The following is a 24,842-nucleotide window of genomic DNA, read 5'->3' on the forward strand; positions in this document are numbered from 1 at the left end:
TTGGTAAAACTTGGCCTTATTTGCCTTTTTGAGGTATAATGCAATATAGAAATAACAAGACTGGCTTTACACATGCTATACTTCAAATAGTTTAGTATTGGGAAACAGCTCTGTGCTGTTGTCATATTTTAGAGGTTTAAAAGAAAAACTGGTCCACTGTTACTACCTTCTTGCAGAAACATGATGGTTGTTAGCTTGGGAGATCTAACAACAAAAAAATATGCATTTATTATTTTTATCTTGGTTTCATAACAAAAATAGGTCTATGTGCTCTATGTGTATGCTTTTAGCACAAACACAAACGAGTTTGACAGAGGTGAAAGCCTGACTATGTAAAGAAGGATCTTGGCACTCCTTGCATGTTTTCCTTTGGTGCCAGATGATGAGGAGAGAGGAATGAATAAGCACCAAAAAGAAGATGATAGAGAATGAGCTGATAGAGGTTCAGCTGTTCCTGTCAGGTGCAGGCAGGGGTTGGTATATTGGGTCCTGCTGGTATTAGAAGGCAGTGTATGAGGAAGGAGGAAAGGAAGCTTTCTGTTACTCTAAAAGGTACGTTATGTGAAAGAAATTTTAAAAATGATAACTCAAGGTGGGATGCAAATTTGCAATGTAGATGTTTAGAAATACTTTTTATGACTTACTACAGAAAAAAATCATCACTTAAACATACTTTCATATAACTGTTTATCTACAATATATTTTTAATGCTCTTAAAGGATAATTTACCTGTCAATTTTGCTACACTTTGGTGTGTTAATTAGTGGCTGTAAGAAAAATACTAAAGAGCAGAAGCAGAGGGGGCATTAGAAAGTGGTATGGAGGCTCCAGAAGTGTAGGAATAGGTTATTTCTGAAAAAATTTAATACTTCAGAATTGGCATATCTTTGACATGTTTGCTTCAGTTTCTCAGAGAACTGAATGCAATCAGCCCCGACAATCTCTCTTGGGACTGTAATTCTTCCACGTGGGTAGTTGATCAAGGTGGTGCTATGTAAGAAAGTTGCCTTAGTTCAGACAAGTTAGAACTTTTCATAGTAAGGGGGGTTTGATATTTTTGTAAATAAATCACTGCTATGAGCTCCTGGTTTTTACATGTCTCATGTAAGACTGTCTTGAATGTTTTAATAGCATTTTAATGTTCTTGTTGCACAAGACCTTTTTCTGCCAGTCAAACATGTTCTGAGTGAAGTGCTGGTTTGCTCTTCCAAGAGACTGAAGAGTGACCAAACTCAGATGAATTACTCTTGTATTACACTGGTGATTCAGGTACTTGGAAGATTGTCGTCTTGAATTAACATCTCAGTTTGTCACTCTGCCTTTGGAAAGAGATTGTTTTGTAGGAAGAGCTAGAAAATGTGGGATTTCTTTAATTTCTTGCTTCCTTCTTTGGTATCTGAGCTTAAGACAAAAGGCTGCATAAAAGAATTTTTTTTTCCTAAGGTTTCTAAGAGGAAGCTTCTTCCTCCTTCAGACATTCTGATTTTTGCTGTTCTTCAGAGCATGGTGGACACCTACAAGAGTTCCATGAGGAGTTCAGAAGAGAACTTGGATTTGTTTTCACTTGTTCTGTTTGCCCACCAATGTTGCATCCTTGTGTCCTCCTGTTGCTATATAAATAGCATACTGCTGACCTGATTCTAAAGCCCCTACTTCTTTCATTCATTATGAGACAAAGGGAAGATTAATTATTGTATTTTTCTTTAATATCAGTTTTACATATGCAAATTTTCATATTCAAATTCATGCTTTGATTTATTTTGCTGTTTCAAAAGCCATGATTCTTTGTTTCCAGAAAAGCAAATCAAAAAGTCACTTTCATTTCACATGCATGTTTTTATTAAAGAATTGTTGGGAAAAACACAAAACTAGCCCTTGGAAGAGGTTTGAGCCTCAGTGACTTAGAGAATCCCGCTTCCTCTTGGTAAGGTTTTCTTCTGCTGATGTCTGAATCTCTTGCAGTATGGTTTCTTTCTGCAGCCTAGAACTTGCTGATACTGATTCTAGAAATGTTGCTGACACTTACTTTCTGGGACTCAGCTTTGGTTTTATTACCTATCTATAACAGATGTGACGTGGGCTAAATGATGCCAAAATCCTTTTTTCGAATCTATCCTAGTGCATCTTATTTCTAGTACAGTTGCAAATTTTCCTTGTAAACAATGAAATTCATCTTATATAATAGCTTCCTCAGAATCTTTTAGAATATAAAAATAATATATATATTACATAAATCATATCTTCTACTTGAGATTTAATGATCATTTCTCAAAACATGCCACTAGATTTAAAATATCTTGATCTATAGATGTTTTTATTTTATCTCCTTTTCCTGAGTGATCAGTGATCCAAAATCAAGTTCTACTTTCTTTAAGGTTGAGCTTCACAAAGCACCTATTCCACTCCTCATTTCCTTTTGTTCCCTCAGTCCTTCTCCAAATAACTATTATCAAGTGATTCAACAGTGTTGCCATATGATTTACCTCACCAACAGTGCCAAACATATTTCAAACTTGGACCGATGCAGTGAATTTTTCTTGCCACTTAACATCTGGACATATTATGGAATGCTTTTATGAAAGACTTATTTTCTTAATGAATTCAGACTTAGTAAAACTAATGGCTATACTCATTCTTTACCTTTATACCCAGTGCTCAACTACTTGCTTTCATCTTTTTCCTGGTCTGTTTCTCTCTTGGGATAAGAATAAAAGAAATTTTTTTTTCCCATTTGAAAAAAAAGTCAAAATAAGGGTTTCCAAATTCTGTTGTCTCTGCAGGTTTGTGTTATACCTCCATATATTAACATAAGCTTCCTCTGGCAACCTCATTTCTACTTTTCTTATTTCGGCAGACTGGGCACCATTTTTTTGCCTTTGGTCTTATGCTGGTGTCTTTTAGTCTTCTATTGAAGTGCATATAAGAGTTGCTCCTAAGAAGCTCTAGGAAAATATCCCTGGTTTTCCAGCAAGGATGCCCACCAGGTATGCATTCCGTAGCTTTTAATTTCCTTCTGTAGACACATCATTTCCAAAATACTTAAAACAATTGATGTAATGATTAGAATATAATTCTGAATATCTTTATATGCCCCTTCATTGATGTCTTCATATTTAATTTAATTATAAAGAATTTGTTTCTCAGAATCTGTTTCCTTCATGTCACCTCTTTCTAACAGCTGCAGACAAGAAAAGGAACAATGCTAAATTCATTAAGTTGCTAAAGCATTTTATTTTCTTGGATGCTCCTTGATATTGACGTGTTCCTTGGCAGTATTAATATTTTCCTTTTCAAGTCTGTAATTCATGCACCAGAAAACCCACCACACAATCCCCTGCTAGCTGACTAGAAAATAAAATCCACTGCTTCCAGAGCAGAAATGGATGAGTAAATCATTTCCAGGGAGAAATGGATAAGGAAATAATTTCCAAAGATAAAGCTGAAGGATCCATGGTATGTGCTCAGCCTTACACCTGCTTCATGTGTTTGTCTCCTCAGCAACCTTGCTTTACAAATGACACTGAAGAAGTAAAGTACTTGGTATGCTCAGAAAATAATAGATTAGCAAGTAAAAATCAAATTTCTGGGTCTGAAGAGAGACTTAACTTCTCACGCTTAATTCTTTTGACATGAGCACATCCACCTCCCTTACCTGGGCTTTCAGAAAACTAAAATCCCTTCCATGCACTTGTGATGGAAACTAACTGACCTTGCTAAGACTCCCTCTACTTCTAAACACAGCATCCTCAGTTTGCCTTCTGTTGTCATCAGAGATTATTTTCTTTTTGTTCTGTTGTAAGTTTTGCAAACTTGGTGTATTTTTTGCCTCATCACTGAATTTTGCATGAATAGAAATTGGGGCCATTTTTTCAGCTGTGCTCAAAGTTGGAAAGAACATCTACATTTACTGAGGAAATTCAACTAACTTATGGCTGTGAAAATAATGTTTATTTTGTATGGTCTCTGTGCATGATGTTCCTTCATTGCCTCGTGTCTGGTGTTGGTAAGTACCTGATAATTTGTCTTCCTCACACTCTGATGCTTGGGAACTCTTTCCTCTCTGGAACAACTAATGTTTAGACAGTTTAGCTGAAATGCATCCCATTGTCAGCATTAAGATGTCACTGGTAAAATTATAGAGTAGCACAGAGAAACACGACAGAGATAATCAGACTATCAAGGTTATAATCTGTTCCTTGTGTTCATGGTTACAAGTCAGAGTGGCAGAGGGGAACATTACAGCTAAGGCATAGGGCACCTGCAGCTATAAACACACAAAGATATGAAAACACTTCAACATCGTTTAGGAAATGGAAAGCACTGATATTTCATCTGGTTCATATCTAATTGTTTTAGCCTTTGGCATGAATAGCTGTGCTTCTGAATCAGCAGTAGCAGGGCTGGATTCAGACTGGCTGAGACTGTTTTAGGGGAAATAATACACAAAATGTGTGTGTACTTTTTAAATTAAAGACAAGTGGGTATACACAAAAAAAAAAAGATTCTGCCAAAGTATGATAAATACGTAGCAGAGAAACCTCAAGAAACACTACAAGTCTTTTCTGTTACCAATGCTTAAAGGCGTGGGTAAATAATTTAGAGGAGGGATATGCCTGTTAAAAGTATTTTGAGAAATATGTGTTGGTGTCGGGGAAGAAAAAAAAGAATTTTTTTTCTGTTTGTGGGTTGGCATTTTGATTTGATTTATTGTGGAGTTGAGTTTTCAAAATCATGGTTCTTTCAAGCTCCTTCTAAGACTTATACAGCTGATATTTAGTTTCCACTGAGAAGGCATTTTTTCATGTGTGTTCTAGCTCTTACAAACAAGTCAGTTTCACTTATAATGAAATTTCATGGTAGTTTTCATTGTTGGTGTGAATCAAAGACAAAGTTTACCTTTCACATGCAATAAAGAATTTTTTTCATTTGTAGGCATGTCCTGTAGCTGTCCTAAGTGCATGTATATTTGAAGTAAATTAAGAATTGAATAGATAATGCTGAAAACTCCACCCCCTCATCTCTGAACCCAAGACATATTTCTTTTAAAAAGCAGGGGAAAAAAACAGCTCTTTCTTCTTCTGCAATTACAATCAGCTTTAGGGTCTTCTGAATTTATGCAGACAGCATAAATGTGGTCACACTGGAATTTGCATTCTCCTATTTCATCAGCAGTATGATCAGAAACAGCATTTTTTAATAGGACAGAGGAATTATCCTATTGTTTCATTGTACAAGCAGAGGACAGGCCAATGTGCAGCCCATGGGAGAAATTAGTAACACCTTTCAGAAGTGGGTAAACTTTGGTTTGTTTTTGCAGTTCAATTGTAAGTGCACTAAAAAGCATAGACTTTGTGGTTTAGTTTTTTCAAGCCAATGCATTCCAGTTGCAGAGAAAATGTTTGTGTAATGAAACAACAATTTTTATTACCAAATTTACTTGGAAAAACGCAAATATTTTGCTGCCCCCAGGCTCTTTTGGTTTTAGCATATTCAGCTAATTGCATGCATGGATTTAATATAAAAATGTGGGGTGATTTCCATGTTCTGCTTTCGTGGGTGCTGTTCTCAACTCTTTGCTCTAAATCTAAAAGTTGTAAGCTAAGTACAGGCAGCCTCGTTAGCAACACCACCAGCAGTTCTGTACAAAATGTGATTATCGTGTACCCATAAAGCAGGGAGTGTCGAGTATTGCTGTGCTGAGCAAGAGGCATTATAGGCTGTGAATGATTTGTGTGTTCTTGCATTAGGGTGACTGCACACCCACCTAAAGTGGCAGTAGTGTGAATCTCCATCTGTGCCATTAGATGAAGCAGCATTATTTTAACGCTGAGGTGTTAGTTAACTTTATGTGTTGCCCGATCAATGCTTCAATGTCCAAGTATCTCCAAGATAGTTCAGTGTGCTCTTTCTTTGTCAAGACCATCTGCATGAATATTTCAGTCTATGTAGACAAATGCCAAAAGTGCTAGAGCATTCTACTTAGTCATACAATTTAAGAGATTTTAAATTGCTGTTGTACAAACTGATGTCACTTTGCTCAGTGTCAGCAGGTTTCACAGGGCTTGCTGGCTGCTAACACTTCCTGGAAGTTTTTAAGAGTGAAGATCTTAGTAGAGCCAGCCCAACTTCTTATTATTTGCTGTTTTTATTATGTGTAGCTTGTGTGCCTAACAGGCTAGGGTGGAAGAGAAAAACTTGTGCATGCTACTAATGTGTTATGCCATTATCTAGGTGCTTTGTTCAAATAGTTTTTTCTGTATGGTATGAATGATATTAACTATATTTTAATGTATTAGGTTGTCTTACTTGCATGAGTGTCAGTTTCTCCAGGCATTCCATTTTGGTGATCTCCTGTGTTCCTTGGGGAAATTGCAGCTGGCGATATAATTGCCTTGCGTTTATGAATGGGTCTGAAGTGAATGGGTCTGAAATGGACCACTTTAAATAAGATAACTGTGTATTAATGTTGTTACTCCACTGGGCTCAGCATGTAATACTCTTTCAAGTAAGGGCTGGTGTTGCTTTGCTTGCATAGCAGAGAACAGGTGGCATAGAACAGTTTCTTGGATGAATTATAGTTATTTTACTCACTTCTCCTAACTTTTTATCTGTCTTGGTTTTGGAGACAGCACTTCAGGAGGAAACACTCCAGAATGAGTGTCTCCTCCGAAGGGAAAAGGGCCTCCCCTTTTCCTTCACCAATGAGACAAATGGGTCAGAGCAAGTGAATGTGGAAAAAACAAACTGTTTATTAACACCTAACAAAACAGGGTAGAACAGGAAAAAAAACCCCAAATCTCAAAATACAACAAATTCCCGGAGAGGGAACAGACACCCGGGCTCGGACCAGCCGGGGCCACCCCGCAGGCTCCCCGGACCGGCGAGGAGGGAAGGGAGGCAGTGAGGCAAGGGGGATGGAAAGGAAAAAAGAACAAGAGAAACGCAAGAGAACCTTTTCCCAGCTCTCCGGAACACAAAGAAACCCAAAGAGCAGCCCAGCGCTCCCGGCGCGCTCCCTCGCCAGCCCCAGAGCCCCCGAGCCGCTGGGCCCGGCCGCGGAACTGCCCCGCGCTGGCCCCGGGCCCGTCTCAAAGGCCCAGCGCCCTTGGGCAGCGAGCGGGCGGCTTGGGAATAAAGCGGCTTCAGAACGGCGCCCCGGGACAGGATGGACTTTCTGGTCTTTTCTACTCTCGCAGAATTGGAGAGAACATGCAACGTTTCCAGTGTGAAGCAGGAATCCAGCAGTCTGCCAAGTAAGCTCTTTTTTTAGAGACTGGCCTCAGATTTCTTTGGAACTTTGGTAACATTTGTTTGCATTGAAGCACCTGATTCTGTCCCTCTCAGCTTTGGAGGTCCTCCCACCGCTGTTTAAGTTCTTGATCAAGTTTGGCTGGTTTGCTTGGCTGGAGATTGACCAACCTGATGGAATAAGTCTTTCTTAATAACCTTTTGCTGCTTTTTTTCTTGCCGTCCTTTTGGCCATAGGTTGAATGTTCAATTCTAGTCTGTCCCCATGGGGAAGAGTGACAGTTGCTGCTTGTATTTAATAGAACTCATACAAATTTATTCTGCATTCGGACTCCGAAGAGATTAAAAAAAAATAACTGTGGTCTTATCCTAAAAAATAAAAGAATTCACTTGACTATTTATTCAAGCTGAGGGACAATAAGAGTAAAGACATGATTATGTAAAATGTGAATTTTTTATACACTAATTGGGAAGAAAAAAAAAACTTCTAAAGTATTTAAGTTAAAGGTTACCGTAGTAAGATAAGTGGAAGTAGAAGGAAATCAGTCTGTTAGATTAGATAATGATGGACTCTAGGTGTTCTGTCAGTCTTAGTGTCATAGCAGGTGTTTTGGTAAAATAGTATTGTTCAACAACTCTTTGTTCAACAGGACACATACTCTGAAGTGAGGAAAAAACATGTTGCTGGTAATAACCAGACCCCACTGAAGAGAGGAAGTAGAGGTGGGAATCCTACCAAATATATGCTGAAAGGACCTGGGGCATTCCCTGCACAATGATGTTTTATTTAGGCCAGTAGAAGATGTAAAAAGAGTTGTTGCAGTATTGACAAGTACAAAATAACATGGTGCAAGATGCTTGGGGCAGACACTTGGCCTCACAGTGGGAGAATTGCTGAATTTCCTAAAGCAAAGATTAGGAAGAGGTGCATGGCATTCCATTAGCCTGAAGAGTAGCGCGGTGGAGAGGCGGTTCTGTACTGATCCTGGTAGCTCTTCCCAATCCATATCTTGTGGCAGGTAGTTTTCCTCCTTCTAAAAATTAAAACCTAATTTAGCCTGACACGAGTCACTGAACAGTCCATTGAAAAAGTTGTGTTTTGTTGAGCATTTCTTTGTGCAGAGTGCCAAATAAAGGGCCAGTTTCACAAATGTGCTGTCTGAACGGATAGGGATAACTCTGTGACTTTTTATGGGCATTTTGGAGTTCTCAGCACCACAGCTGAACAGACTCAATGACTATGACCTTTCTAGTCCATATTTGTACTTAAATACATGCGCCCAGCATTGAAATAAAATTTAGGATAATGAGAATATTAGAAATGTCATTAAAATCTGGAATGGACTCTTTCTCATGAAGTGCTGCTCAAAACTGTGCTTTCCCACACTTGCATTCCTAAGGTACCCCAAATGTTTGTATAATTGCTTGGTGATTTAGATAAGGTACTGATGTAATTGAAAAAAATTTCATCCAAAAAAGTGGGTAGGCAGACTGTCCCTCAGAACCCAAACTTAAACCAAATTGACCCTCTGAGTAAACCACACTTAATGTGTTAACCAGTAAGTGAATAATAAAACCATTGCTACTTAAAAACCAACCCAAACCCAGCAAATCTAGAACTACTAATTACTTTTCTACAGATTCTTGGCTTCTGCTCATGCACCGCATTTCTTCCAAGAGAGAAACCTGGACCTTGGTGAAATCTGTTGTGCTTATGCCATTGTTTTCACAGGAATTAACTTTGTATGGTTGACACAAGTGTGGTAAATGCTGGTGGGTCTGTAACCTGGTTCGACAGATGTGACAATGTGCAATTGTAATATCATCTTGCAATTCTTGCTGACACATCAAATGGTACACCAGGAAACAAAAGAACTAGGGCAAAATATCATTGTTTGTTGCTGCTCCAAGCCCTTCTTTGCTGTTTCTTTCCTGTCTACCATCTAAATACAGCTTGCTAGTAAGAAGTTAAGGACAAAATATCGCTTAAAAGTAACTTTTAATGGCTTTTTGAAGAGAACTTGTTACAGGGGATTGGTTTTAGGGGCTGGGAGACCAGACCTACACCACTTGGTGGTTGTAAAACATGAAAAAATATTTACTGAGTGAGGCAGGGACAGTGGATGGGTAGTGATTTCTCTTCAGTCCAGTTCAGACTGACACCACAGACCCAGGGGAACAGGATGCTCACCCTGGCAGCTTAATGTATAAGTCCTGGCCGATGGCTGTGGCCACTGCATAGCAGTTTCACCTAGGGCCCTGCTCTCTACAGGGTGTCAGAAGTCAGTCTGTGGTGTTAGCCCAGAGGAGCTGTTGTTTTAACTAATGATTTTCAAGATTATATTGCTGGTGTAAATTGTCAGTGGCCTTAATGACTGCAGGGCCCTCAAGCTGATCCCTCTGATGACTGCTTCTGTGTGTAAGGGCACTTAGTGACTGTTCTGGGGTTTCTTTTCCCATCTGGATTCCCACCCCAACTATATTACAGAAATGTGATGCTGACAGCAGTTACCAACAATGATGTTTATTCCTCTTTTTGTTTTTCCAGCTCGTAATGGCTTAACCTGGTCACTTGGAGCCAGGCAGATATGGTCAAAATCTCATTTACTTGAGCAGTGCTTTTGGCCAGCCCTTTAGCCTGTGACAAACCTGTACCACTACAAGGGGTATATTTAAATAATTACAACATTGTATTATTAGCAGCATACATTAAATCTAGAAGTAAATATTTATTGAGACAAATGTTTAACCCTAAACTTGGTCCCTTATTAATGGCACTGTCCATCTGGTTGAGACAAAAATGCCTGTCAATCTTAATTTACTAGTTTTAAATTATACCCTCTATGTCCCTGTGTGTCAAAGAAAATGCCACAAAGAGGAGTCATGTTGGTGGGCAGATAGCTGATGAATAGGAATCTTGATATAAACAGAGTTTGGGTTTGGATATTTTCTCGCTGTCTCAATCAGCCTGTACTACAAGCTAGTGCTTTTCCTTCAGAAATGTACCCCAAAAAGTAAACAAAATACTCTTCTGTATTAAAGTGTTAGTCAGCATATAGCTCTGAAAAAGGCTGCCACAAAGAGTCATATTGGTTGAATTTAATAGTTCATGCATTGTAAACGCTGAAATTGGATATGTCACTGAAAGCTGCTCTTTGGCAGTTTTAGTTCGCATGACCTGCATTTTCTCAGCACATCACTACAAGTCCTGCTGATCTTCCCCTGACACCACTTGAACAAGATCTTTCTAATGGGTACTTTTTTTTCCCTTATTTTCCTTACTATTCCTCCCCTCACCATGTATTAGGTAGTAACATGCTTTCCTTGGAAACTGGAGCATGCATTTCATCTCCTGCTATTTCCTTCTTCAGCAAATTTATTTTAGTGCCACAGCAAGGGAATGCTATCTTGTGCTGCTCAGTGGTGTAATATTCAAATGGGTGATATGCTTGAAGCTGCCATATTGTGCATTGGCAAAAAAAAAAAAAAAAAAAAAAAAAAGAAGGGAAAAAAAAAAAAAGAAAAAAGGGTAAAAAGAATTTTATGTTTTTGAGAGAATTCTGCCCTCAAGGCACTCTGTATACTGTAGCTGCCCTGGTCTATCAAGGGGAGCTTAGCAGCAAGATATAATCTTAAAATTCAGATGGCAGCAAGTTTCTGATTTTTCCAACTGGCATAGTCTGGGGTGCAGCTCAGGCAGACCATGCTGAGCAGCTCTTTGCTTGGCTCTAAGACACACTGTTCAGTTCAGCTCCTTCCATGCAGCTGGAAGGGTTAGTTAGGATGGCAAGAAAAGTGTGTGTGGGGGGATGCTCTCTGTGTCAAAGTATGGACTTTTGAAGGGTATGCTTGCGTTTCAAATTTGCATTCAAATCAGCCAGTCATACTTAAAAAGATACACTCATGAAACAGTTTGGCCTGAGAGAGATTATTTATAACATACCAGGTGGTAAGAACAGACAGGTGTTAGAAAAGTGACACCACAGCTAATTTATGGGGCCAAAAAAAGAAGAAAACTCTGTGAGGAATCTCTTTGCTACAGGTTTACTCAACAGTGTTGAGCACATTAAAAGCTGTTGTAGGCTTCAGGTATTATCAGCAGGCCTTTAATGCCAGCAATCCTGCTATGATCTGCAGTGTAGCAGTAAAAAAGCCAGAAAAGAGGCTTAGTTTTTCTCCTGTGCACCTAACAATGAACACCGTAAGTTTGTTTTACTGTTATTTCAGAGCATATATTGTAATCTAACTAGTTATTAGAGTCAGTGAAATGATATTTGGAAGACCTCTCAGAGAGCAGCCAGCAATTTGAGGTCAAAACCCAAGAAGAATGACAACTGGTGAGTTCATGTCTGATTTGGATCAGGATTTCTGAAGCAGGATCTCCCCAGAAGGATCACAGCTTTGATTTTTGGGTGTAGCTTTTTAGGAAACTGTCTGCAGTAGCTGGGAAGGGAACTTATTCTGTGCTTATGCTTGTTCTTAACCAGTGCACATTATACTGTGAAGTGTTCCTCATTAACAGGGGTCTTCTTTAACTTCGGTTTTTAGGATACAAAATTGTACTGCCTGAAACATCGTTCTTTCCAGTCAGACCAGTATCTTGTCTCTAAACGAAAGGGCTAAATTTTGACACTGGCTAGATAATTGCAGATTATGCTACCTGTATATAGTTGAGGTTTGTAGATTGACCTCGCTCTGAAGTATCAGGATTTTATTCCAACAATGTCACTTTTGATATGAAAGAGGATATGAGATGTTGAGCTCTGAGCTGGTAGCACAGCAGAGATTTCAATAAGCATTGGCATGGATTGGCAGTGATTTTGTGATAGTCTTTGACAGCAGTAGGGGATTTATATCTCACTTCTAATAGTGAAATGTATATTACATATGAAATATTTTACTCAGCAACATTCCTTTTGAACATTGGTTCCTTCAGTTTAGGTTTTTCCTTGGCTATATTTGGACACATGGAACTTGGAAGGATGATGTGATTTGGTACTACACATATTGCTGCTATGACAGTGGAGATGTCACACAGCTGTGTTCTCAACAGCCAGATCTTTGCTACTGGTTAAATATTCAAAGATGTTGCAACAGTTCTTAAAGCCGTAAAGATAATTATGTTGAAGAATGTTCATAACTAACATGCAAAAAGAGATCCAATAACTTGGACTGTTTAAGTAAATCAGAGGGAGGAAAATGCCACACTGGAAACTTCTTTAACCTTCTCACATTTTTAGTGCAACTATGGTCCTACAAAGCTGCTTGATTTGGAAACAAATTTACAGAAGTAATAGGCATATATGTGCATATAAATAGGAATAAATGCATATAAATGGCTATCTTCCAGCCTATATTTAACAGTGGATCAAGTACAGAATGCTTTTCCCATATCCTTTATTTCCTTTGAAACAGTACTTTTCATGACAAGTTCCTCTCTGTAGATTGTTCTGTTAACTTTCTTCCATCTGTATCTCCCTTTAGCCCCAGGCTGTTAAAAATGAGACAGTTTTTGAATGAATAATGCTTATGTGATGACTTTTTTATATGATTAAAGAAAGTGTGGGATGATATTTTGGTACCCTTTTTTTTTTCCCACTTCACTAATGATGATATATAGACTGTAAGATTTTCTAAGGAAGAAAGAAGGAATAATACTGTTCCTGTTTGATCCTGTTCCTTGGTAGGAATCAGGTCCTGTTTTGCCTTTGCTCATTTGGGCTCAAGCTTTTTCTAAAGATGATAATTGATATTTGTCTTAATATTGATTCCATTGGAGGAAAATATTTTCTATACTTCTGCTAAATTAAAAGTATCCTATAACTTGAGCATGCAGAAAGAAATAGAGCAAATGTTATTAACATAAAAATCTTAAAATTTAAGAGCTTAATATCCCTTAATTCAGTATCAGGTTACAATTAATAGCAGTGGCGTTTTGCTGCTAAACTCAAATCTACTATTTATGCTGTATTTCTATAATATAAGCTATATAGATCTCTGTTGACAGAGTTTGTGAGTGTCAATATAAAAAAATGAACATTTTTTCAGAACTACCTGTAGCTCATATTACATTTGGCCTTTCATTTATGCAAGCAACTAATGATGTGAAAGTTAGTTGTTTAATGGAACAGACTTTCAAGGGTTTTAATTATTCAGAGGATAATAAAGGCAAGAGTCAGAAAATGTAATGTTAAACAATGGATCAACTTCATATCCCTGACACTCAGTGGAGCTATTTTGAAGTTAATGAATCTCTTTGTTTCACCCTTATCTGCCAAAAAGAAAAGTAAACAAAACCCATGAACTTCCCTCAAAGAAATGCTTTCATTGACTCTAATGGAGCTATTGGCATTAGTAAATCTATCTGTGATTTAAAGAATTAGCAATCTGTCCTCTCAATGTGTGTGCTGTTCAATTAAATGTTGAGAAATGGATAAGCATATAGGCAGCCAAAGCTTTAGGTTACTGAATGAGATATTTTAAAGTAGTTGAAAGCTTTAGGGAGTTTAAACTTACAAAAAACCCGCCAGCCAATGAAAAAAAAAAAGAAAAAACCCCAAACCACAAGTTTGCTCCGTTCCAGTTGGAGAATATCTGGGATGTTCTGTGACAGGAAAATTAATCCTACTTGTTTGTTTAATGGAAGTCCTTAATTACTTTTGATATTCAAGGAAGTACAGAATAGAATTTAAGGTATCAGCCAAGGTTTAATAAAATAAATACGAAAATGTGGAAAGCAAGGAAAGGCTTCCAAACCTTTTAGCTGTTGTGATGGAGTTTAATTATCTATTTCCCCCTTGTTCAAAACGCTGGGTTTGACTCAACAGAGACCCCCCCCAGCATTTTGGTGCCGTGTTGGTTGATGAAGCACTCGGACAGATGGAGCTGGGTGTGATCGTCACCTTCCCTTCAGCCAAGCAAACCAGGTAATTTCATTAGTCCATCAGTGACACATCTCAGTGATTGGTCTGAAGTTGCTCGTGGTAGCAGCTGAAGTGTGTACATGCATGTACAACTGTTCATCATGTGAGACCCGGCTGGCAGTGTGCCCAGGGGTGGCATTGGTCAGCTGGCTGCTGACCCCTGGCCCTGTGTGGTGGCTGTGGGGGATTCTGTGGGTGCTCTATCATTGGCACTTTGCTTTTTTTCAGGAGAGCAGCACAAAGTTTGTAGTCTGCATTAGAATTTATCTGGTGTGTTGAGAGAAACTTGAACTTAATTTAGGGACTGAGAGGCAATGGTAGAGTCATTAAATTTTTAATGAGCAAAAATGATCAGGCACATCACTTTGTTCATCACATTTGTGTGTTGTCTTTTTTTTATACCTATGTCTTTCCCATTTTCTGATTAAGATCTGTAGGCATACAAAGACCTTTAGAATTATGGCTCTGATGTGAACTTATTTTCTTATAGCTGTGCTGGGTAATTGCTAAGGTCAGGGAAATGTGAGTTATGGCGACTTCAGCCTTTTAAGGAAACTATTTGCATTGATCTTTAAAAACAAACCGTTTTCTCTGTGTGAAATGAGTAGGTCTTGGTTCAATTGCTGGTAAAGAAATGAAAACATTGCATATCAGATGACATAGTTGGGATTTTCCCACATAGGTCACAGTCTCAGACATGTCAGTCTCAGTCTCAGTTAATCTCAGACATGTAAAACTAATAAAAGGGATTAGTTTTATTCATTTACTCATTCTCTAAAGACATTTCATTCACCATAGATACAGGTATGCTGGCATGAAGAGGCTTTGGTGATATGTCAGCAGAGTTCAGATATGATTTGCTATACGTATTGGACTTCTTACACTAAAAAACTCCCAGAGCAAAGTCTGCAGCTATGTATTTCTCCAGAGAGCTATGGAATATATTTGATGATTTTTTAGAGGAACTGAAATTTTCATCTCTTTCTTTGACGTATTGTGGTGAAACAATTCAGTGCAAATCCTGGGGAGGAGGTTAATTATTAAAAACCAAAGTAACAAGTGATAGTAGTTACAGAGGGATCGAAGGATAGCAATAATAAAAAATAACATTGATGCATCAAGAATAAGGTGAGTTGTTCTTTCCATGCTTATCGACTTTAGATACAACCTCATAGAAGAAAGTTGTTTATACATTGTGATTAACCCTCCCCCCCCCCAAGTTTTGATTTTATGCTGTTATGCTGTTTGTTTTACATTGGGTAGGGTCTTGTGCACTTGTACCTGAACAGTTTGCTTAGAAATAGCACAGAAGTGTAATGAATGCCCTTTATCTGTAGTAGCTTTGTATTTTAAAATCAGCTAAGGAATGTCTATCCTTGTACAAGTGTGTATATAGTCATATTTGTCTCCTGTTATCTCACAATTTATGCTGTTGGGCCTTTTTTCAGCATGTCAAGCAAGCTATTAACATGCACTTCAGTTTATAAATATCCTGGTAATGATGTTTCTGATTTCCTACTTCTGCGAAATACAATAGGCTAAGATTTTCTGGTTTAAAAATTTAACGTCATGCAGGATTATTTGGAAATGAAAGTCACAATTGAAACTGTGTTCTCAATGTCTTGTAATCTGTACTGAATAGTCTGGAGTTTTTTGTAACTCCCAACTTTCATCTAACACTTAAATTCTGAGCCCATTCTGGGCTTCTCAACACATTTCCCACTGGTCCTCCACTGCACCTGCTATGCTGCCATCAGCCATTAATGTTCAGATGAAGCCAACAGCTTGTTAGGACGTGTCTGAGACATTCAGCAGTGCAGATGGCATGTTCTGTCTGCTTCTATCAGTAACATCTGGCAGCAGTCAGATGTGAGAAAGCCCAAATGAGAATGAGAGAGATAATGTTTTTAAGTTGAATTGAATAAATAATTTTTTCAGACAAATTATTGTCGTTTGCTTGAGGTCATAAAAAAAAACCATGTGAATGGAGGGAAGAATTAGTTTGCTTGGTTGGATGAATTGAATGAATTGATACATTGTGTGGACTTCCAATTCAATTTTTGAGAAATTCTGTAAGTTGGTTTAGAGCTTAATATATTGATTCTGTAGTACCTAGGGAGTTTTCTCCTTAACTATCCCCAAGAATCTATTGAGCTACACACTAGGCAGATGGCTGTGAACCAGCTTTTCCACACTGTTAGTAGCTTGGCTATTGGTCTCAATGCAATTTTAAGATGGTTTCTAACTGTATTTGGGATTGTTCAGATCAGATTCAAATGGCACTGTTTCCTTCTGAATGACCTTGGTGTTGTTATGAAGAGCCTGATGATGATGATTGACTCTGCCATCTCATCACACAGACAAGAATATTCAGACTTCTTTCTTTCTGAATCAAATGCTTTTTCCCTCATACCTTATCCTTTAAAAATCCTTAGTGTGGTAAGATGTAATGTAGTGTCCTTCACAAACCTTGTACTAGGTAAAAACTACAGCTTGGTAAACAGTAAGCCCACACATGCAAAAGCAGAATCTGTGCCACAGAGAAATGATAGCCTGCATAATTCTCAATCATCTCAGTTTTGACTGGAGACAATTTTGCATTCTTGATTTTTGTCAGTTAATTGCTACTATTAGCAATGCAAATGGATGAACACTAAAGGAGGGGAAAAAAACCAAACAAACAAACCAAACAACAAATCAAAACAAATGACCCAAAAAAACTTGAGGTAGAAGAAGGAAGGTGAGGGAGTTTGGCTTCCAAGGTTGGCTGAGTGATTTGACTGTTTTCCCCTCCAACCTTCCATTTTCCTTCAGTTCTTAAAAAGTTTTGGTCTTGATCCATGAACAGTTTTGCTCTTGCTCTTCCTGGTTTCAAGGTGGGAGCACTGGGAGAGGGCAGTGAGCTCTGAGCACTGGATGTGATGGAACATCCCTCTGGTCAACTTGACTCACCTGTCCTGTCTGTGTCCTCACTCAGCTTCTTTCTTACTCCCAACCTATTTGTTGGGGAAAGGAGGTGAAGAGAGTATGAAATAGAGAAAGCCTTGGTGCTTCATAAAATGCCTTTTTCCCCCCCACCTTTGTTGTGTCCACTTCATTGCTCAGAAAGAGACACAACAACGTTGTGTCCTCAACGCAGTTTTAGCCACAAACTCAAAACACAGCACCATATGGGCTTTTGTGAAGAAAGTTAATTCTGTTCCAGCCAGATCCAGTATAGATAGAAAACTCTGTCCAAGTTAATTATAGATAAACAAATCTTGTATAGATTTAACAAAGCACTTCTTCCTCCTACGTAGACAAAGCATGCTAAAAAGTGCTGAATTGTGGAGGAGAGGTGAATAAGATTACAGTGCAGTGGGCATAATAAAGTTGTAAGACCCCACTCCATTCCCGCCTCCCCCCCAGTTTTATTAGGCACAAGAAAATTTACTAGATTTGAAGGATGGATCATGTCACTAAATATTAAGATTTGTTGGCCTCCCAAAGAAGGAGGAACAAAATAATATGGCTTTTCATCTACAACAATTTTTGACAGTGCTAATGAGTGTAGAACAAGAAGTGAGGAGGACTCTGATTTCTGCTATCAAAACCAGCTCCTGGGAAAAGATCTCATCCTGTCATTTGCAAAGTCTCTTGGCTTTCAGAATAAAAAATACAGATATTTTATTCAGAATCTGTACAGTAACATCTTGACAACAGTAACATGAAATGTTACACCATTAATCACCCTAAAGTTTTGAAGGGCTATTAGTAGAGAGACATATTTTGTATTAGCATTTATATGATGAAGTTAGGACAAAGACTGCTTGAAACTCCAATGCCCACTTTTTTCATGTTTGCTGTTAAGCTTCTAGGACTGTTTCTGAGAATGTAAAGTCATCAGGTAATTCTTCAGCCCTGTGGTATGAGAGTAGAGTTTTAATTAATGTTTCAGTAATAAAAATGCATCAGTGTTCTGTGTCTTTTGCATCCTTAAAATAGTTGTCTTCATTCTCATTTGAGTTGTGATTTTCTGCCTTTTACACATCCTGTTTTCTCCAGAGTAAGAACTAGACTACCTTAGAAACAATGTCAGTCTATCACCTAAAGCAAAACATGAAGATAATTTGCATTTTGAACTACTGACCTGTTTGCAGGCCTCATTTTCTCTCTCATTGAAAAGCTCTAAAAATGCCTGTTATAACCTTACAGCTGCAAAAAAGGGAAAAGGAAAGTATGTAAAATAGGGTACCAGACCTTCTCCTGTCAATATAGCTGAATAGATTCAGCTATTGTTGCTTAAGTAGATACTAGTGCCTATTACAATTACAAACCCCATGTTCCTAATCAAAGTCAAGTGTTTGCCATTTCTCTGAGTGGAGAAATTTGAAAGCCTCAGTTAAAAGTGATGGAAGCATTAAGACAACAAACAGGTTCTTAGAAAGGAGAAATGAAGAAAAAAACCCCAAAGAAATGGTCACAGTGGCAAATTTAGAGTAGGGTTTTTTTTTTTTTGCTTGCTTCTGTTTCATAAGCCATAAACTCTCTCAGACTTGCACAGTGCAGCAACCAAGAAGTGATCCCATTTGTGTAACTAATCCTTTCCTTGTCTTCAGCATTCTCACAGTGACCAGGATAAGGGTTAGGAGGAAAGGGCACCTGCCCGTGCTATTGATTGACTCTAGTCATAAAGGTGAGTTGTAGCAGAAGGAATGAGGTCTTGTCATGAATGCTTCCCAGAGAACAACCTGTGACTGGTTTGTAGGAGTGCAGGAGAGGGGTGGTAGGGGTGGTAGGGGAGCTGCTTGCGGGAGCAGACTCAGTGCTCTCCCTGGGCAGTCACTGTCCGTGGAGGCTCGTTGGGACAGCTCAGTGGGACAAACACTTCTTAGGTCTGTGTTACTGGTATGTGGTACTGCTGGGCTGTCACCTTCCAAACATAGCTGGAGTAGTCACAGCTAAATATAGATATCCACTCTTGAAAGTCATAACGCTTTATTCTTTTGTAGGCTTGAAATGCACTGCTTCAGAATGGCATCTATAGCCCCTTTGAAGATGAGTCTGCCCATGTAAAATGGGCATACCTGCCACATCCAGAGGAAATAACTCTAAATCTGCAGGCTGGTTACTGTTCCCTTTTATATTAGATTTAAAAACAAAGATTTCCTCATATAGTTCCTTTTTTATTTTTTTTCTCTCTGTGAACTGTAGTGATTTTTTAAAATGAGAAACAGAAATATAATTTGGTTGTGCAGAAAAATACAATATGTGCCAAATGATTGATCACTTTTGGCCTCAAAATCCTCAGGCAAGTATTTTGCAGTGCATTTTAGGAGTAGTTTTGAAGATATAAATAGATCATCACAATCTGTGGCAATTAGCAGATAAGAAGAAATAACAATCAGCTCTATATACTGGTTATGTAGTAAAGCTGGATTTTAAAACCAAAGGGAACACAAAATTTCCCCTTGCAGCTCATGATTCAGTCCTTCTGTGTTGGAATGCAGCAACAGAGAAGCTGATTTGTGGGATACAGTTTAATGAAGTGTTGTGGTTTGGCCCCAAACAGTAACTCAGTCCCATCACTCCTGGCCCACTCTTCTCCAGTAGAAAGAGTAAAGTAAGAAAAAAAGAGTAAAAGTAAGAAAACTTGTGGGTTGAGATGAAAACAGCCTAACAGGTAAAGCAAAAGCTGTGCATGTAAGCAAAGCAAAACAAGGAATAAATTTACCACTTCCTAGGGGCAGGCAGGGGCTCAGCCAACCCAGGAAAGCAGGGCTTCATCACACATAATGGTGCCCTGACTTTATATGCTGAGTGTGGTGCCATATGGGTCATTATATGGAACATTCCTTGGCTCAGCTGGGATCAGCTGTCCCAGCTGTGTCCCCTACAAACTCCTTGGACAGCTCCAGCTTACTCACTGGTGGGATAAGGAGTGGAAAAGGCCTTGACTCTGTGTAAGTGCTACTTAGCAATAACAGAAACACTGCTGCTGTGTTCAGCACAAACCCAAAACATAGCCCCAGACTAACTGCTGTGATGAAAATTAACTCTACCCCAGACAAAACCTGTACTTGATACAGTATAAGATGTTGTCTTGGCCCTGGCTATTTATTTATGCCTCCCCTCTAAAGGGGACACATAGCTTATTATGAAATTGTTGTCAATATGGTGCTTAAAAAGCCCCTATTGTTTCTAATGGAATACTGATTATTGGTTTATGTTTGACCTTGTTTGGTTTACAGTGACACCTACCAAAGTGAAACTCTAGGGACATTTGCCTACATGCTCTTTAAAGGACTGTTCTTGCAGAAGACTGTTCTCAGTGAGAGAAATTTGGGGGTTATGTGCACCAGATCTGTGCAAGCTTTTCTTCAGGCCTAGAGTAGAAAGAATAACACCAACCTCCTGTTCCTGGAGATGAGCTTGATTGCTTTTTCTTAACAGGATCTTTCCGTTTCAGACGGAAAAGATCCCGTTTCTGTGTTTATTGATTTACATTAGCTGATTCTGCTCAGTTTTCTCTCCATCCTACCTCACTTGGCTGATGATGACTCAGTGGGAACAGCACATTTCTGTGCATGTCTGTCTCTTGCTTAAAAAGCTTGGTTGTATTATAGCTTTCTAAAATTGTTTTAATCTAGAAAAGATACATTTTCATAAAATTTTTATGTGGTAAAACAGAATTCAGGTTTATATAAATATATGGCTCATATGCATACATAGGAGGTAAGTGGTTTTGGCATGGAACTTTTAATAAATGGCTGTCCTGAAGGTAATTTTAGTAGCATGTGGTAAAGTTGCCAGTTTCATCTGTGATAATGTGCCCTTCGCCAAGTTTGCAAAAAGAAACATCGTAAGTTATGAACTAATGATTTAATCATGTATCAGTTAGTTACAGAATCTTAAGGGCAGATACCCAGGGGAAAAATAGGCCCCATATAAGGAGTTTCGGGTAGAATATGGTAAAATGCAACACTGTTCTAGACAGAAGATTTATCTTTGTCAGCAGAGCTATAGCACACTGGGAATTCCAGACTCGGGTCTGTGCTTCTGCCCAGAGGCTTTGTGAGTGGAAGGGTGGGGTGTGCACGAGTCCTCACCAATCTTTTCTTGAGGCATCACGAGTTTCAGTGTGCAGTTGGCAAAGGATGCACATCACCTTTGGCACCAGGGAACTGTCATGCCATTTGCTATGTGAATATCACTGACTTTGTCTCACGTAACTTTTAGTAAGAATCATGTTTCCTAAACGGGGTAGTGCTCTCAAGAGGTATAAGCCAGTACATTATTTTATCTTAAATTCATCATCCTAATGTGATCATGCAGTAAGAAGAAGATGCAGCAGAATTCAAGCATTGAGCTTACTGGTTTGGATTTTTTTGCCTTCAGTAATGAAATTTATAATTAGCATGTTCAAGATGCTAAAGAGAATGTGAGCATGTTAACAACTCTCCAAATGTCAAAATGATTATGCAGTTGCCATTGGTTGTTCACATTAGGGAAGATGCTTTTTAACACTTGGTAAGTTTCTTACTGTCACAAAGTAGAGCAGAGAAATATTGAAGGACATCATTCAAATCTGCAAACCAGGAGGGGTTGAAGCTAAAGGCCATAGCTGTCTATAACTGTTAAAAGCATCAATTCATGACAATTGGTGCAAATACTGCTTGCTCAGGTCAATTTTATCTAAAAAAAAATCTTGTGTATTAGAAGATGATAAAATAAGCTTTAAAAGAAACCTCTTAATAGCGTTACTAGTCTTCCTAAAGAGAACATACAAAATCACATAAATAATTTTACATAACGAGTATATATCCTAATTATATTAATTTGTCTTCCTTTAGGGCAAGAAATTCAGACATTCAGGATGATCTCAAGGTAGTTCACTTGCTTGACCAAAATCTTATTAACCTCTAAAATGTGTCTTGATCCAGAGAAACATAATTAAGAAAAATAAAATCTGAATAGTTTGCTTCATAAAGGTGAACTTTGTTGCAAATATGTTGTTACATAATAGTTAAATTATTATCTGGAAAGGTTATAGAGATCTATTACTTCAAAATGAAAGAAGAGATCTGGTATATTTTTAGGATACGATTTTCTGATCATTAGAGCATTCTGAGACATTAGTCATGAGCAAAAATACGTTTTGAATATAATTGTAACAGCATAAATGCTGATAAAAGATTAAGGTACTGTTGTGTAGTCAGAAGAATTACCAGTCCATGTATTAACATTGTGATTTCTTTGCAAGTCTGGAAGATGAATATATTTAGTAGATAAGAGCAAAAGCTCTGTTGGGTAGAGCACAATCATGATAACACAAAGGTTGTGGATTTGATCCCAGTATGGGCCATTCACTTGAATTGACTTGGTGATCCTTGTGGGTCCCTTCCAACTCAGAATATTCTGTGATTCTGTGATTCTATTTGAATACTGGCAATCATAGTCAGTTCCTTTAGAAGTTATTATTATTTTCTTGAATTCTGATGTAACTACATCCTGCTGTAATTTTTAGAGTGGTATTATTCATAGTAGCCTAACAAAGTATATTCATGTTAAAGGAGCCCATTTAATCTATCTGCAAAAGACAGTTGACAGGTAACTTACCTTTAAAAATCAAAAAGTTTAACTATGGAGTTAGTACCCAAATGGTACCAGAAATCGTATTACCTGAAGAGAAAGTGCAGAAAAGCAAGGCAGACTAGTTGAGTCTTCTATCAGATGGCATCTGATTTAGTCCAGTTGAAGTTGGTGCATGATGATTGTGCACTTTTTCTGAGGACCATCAGCATGGTCAAAAAAAAGAATAGAGTATGTGCTGTTGATCTGTTTTAGATGTCTGATGTTGACACACAACACCCACTCTGTTTCTCATTTTAAAAGTTTCTCAGTCATCTCTCAACCATGGCTGGATCTTGGAAAAACATCCTATAAATGAAGAACATTAGGCTTTCTGCTGTCCTAGAACAAGGTTATTTACCCCTTTCTTTTTTGGCTTAAGTATTTTCTGGTGTATACAAGGGCATGTTTCTAATACTATAAGCTGGATAATTATGAAGGCTGCTATACCAGTAGCTTCACTGACTGTAAAAATACTGACTAATGGTGACAGGAACAGTCTGTGAACTGTGAAGTGGTAGCGCATATATATATATATATATATTATTCCTGCTGGTTTAGCTATAACTGTTAAGAGAGCCTTGTCCCTCAGCGAGCAGGGTGGTGACCTGCATTCCTGAGACAGCCAGAGAAACAAACCTTCACACAGAATCACAGAATAAGCTAAGTTGAAAGGGACCCAACAGGATCATCCTTGTCTTCTGTATCTGCAGTGAAGCCACTTACATAATCTTTAGTAAAATATTAAATCTTAAATCCAGGAAGGCATAAATTCATCAATTACATCCATAGTGAATAATCTCTAATATTCTGAATTTCTGTACAGATGCAGAATGTGTGTGGGTTGATCAGAGTAACATGTTTGACTCAATCATAATATATGCCTTGGTTACTGAATATGGATAACTCCTTGGTAGCTTTCAGTCTGTTCTGTTAATTAATCATCTTGCTACTTGAAAACTGGTACCTTTTTTAAAATGAAAGCTTTTAAATTTAAAGTTACAGATTGTTTACTGAAGTGTTGTCATGACAAAATGTATCTACTAAACTTCCAAATTCTCCTACTCTTTTCAAATGGTCATTATTTCTAAGGACAAGAGTAATTTTCTTCTATTGAACTTTTAATCAACCATAAAACATAAATAATTATGACGGTACCTATAGGTAGATCAAGTAAGGATTTTGTGTAAGAGTTTTTATCTGTTTCAGTGGAGGCTGGAAGTAAACCTCAATTTTTCTACATTGATTTTTTTTTTTTTAACTGGCTTCTTGAACCTTATCCAGGGGATGAATCAATGGGATGCCAGTGGCCTGACTTAGTGCGTTGCAGTGGGTGATGTTGGAAGCTTGTGGCTGCCCCTTGATACACCCTAATACTTGGGCAGTGTGAGACTGATCTGAGGATTAGCTCTGTGTTGTCCATTTGCTTGAACCCAATTTCCATTTTCTTGTTGGAGGTTTGACTGGGCATGTTGCAGGCAGCAGTATGAAGGCAGAAACTGCTGTAAGTAGAACTAGATGAGCCCAGTAGTCTTTTCCTTAAAGGACGCTGATATCAGCTCCTTTGGAAATAACCCAACCAAAACACCTCAAAGTCTTTTCCCTGACAATAGGGAAAGAGAGATCCAAGATTTCATTTATTGTTGGAAGATGCTTCTTTCTCTTCAAAGCCTTGTAAGGTTGATTGTCAGAGTTAAGCACTACTTTTGTTGAACCACATCTTATTATCCATTTATCTGCTGAAATGCTGCATGTGGGATGTGCATGCATGTTATTTAATCCCTGATAGGCAGACACCTTATCCTTTGGTGAGCAATTAGATTTTCACCTGGAAATTACCTTTCATTCAAAATGGATTAGTTGAAAATATAAATGAAACTATTCTCAGCATTCAAAATAGGTAGTATGGGTACTAATGCTTTTAGACTTTACTGGACAAATAAGGGAAGCATTTCTACACAGAAGTAAAATTGGAAAGATTATTCTCTGTACCTGCGTTCCTCTGACTTTCTGAACTGCCTCCCTGACCAGAGTGCTGCGGTGCATCTCCTAGAGAAAAGT

The 24,842-nt window shown here is 38.2% G+C and overlaps 2 long non-coding RNA genes across 2 annotated transcripts in view; both read left to right on the forward strand.

Moving 5' to 3' along the window:
- LOC138108937 (uncharacterized) overlaps window positions 1-24,842 on the forward strand; it is a 47,410-nt gene that overhangs the window by 17,000 nt on the left and 5,568 nt on the right. The gene's annotated exons all lie outside the window — the stretch shown is intronic.
- Window positions 18,587-22,037, forward strand: LOC138108938 (uncharacterized). Its single transcript, XR_011150140.1, has 3 exons — window positions 18,587-18,649; window positions 18,770-18,846; window positions 22,004-22,037. It is a non-coding gene; the product is annotated as an uncharacterized lncRNA (long non-coding RNA).

The sequence above is a fragment of the Aphelocoma coerulescens genome, chromosome 4, assembly GCF_041296385.1.
Source record: "Aphelocoma coerulescens isolate FSJ_1873_10779 chromosome 4, UR_Acoe_1.0, whole genome shotgun sequence".
Taxonomy (NCBI): Eukaryota; Metazoa; Chordata; class Aves; order Passeriformes; family Corvidae; genus Aphelocoma; species Aphelocoma coerulescens.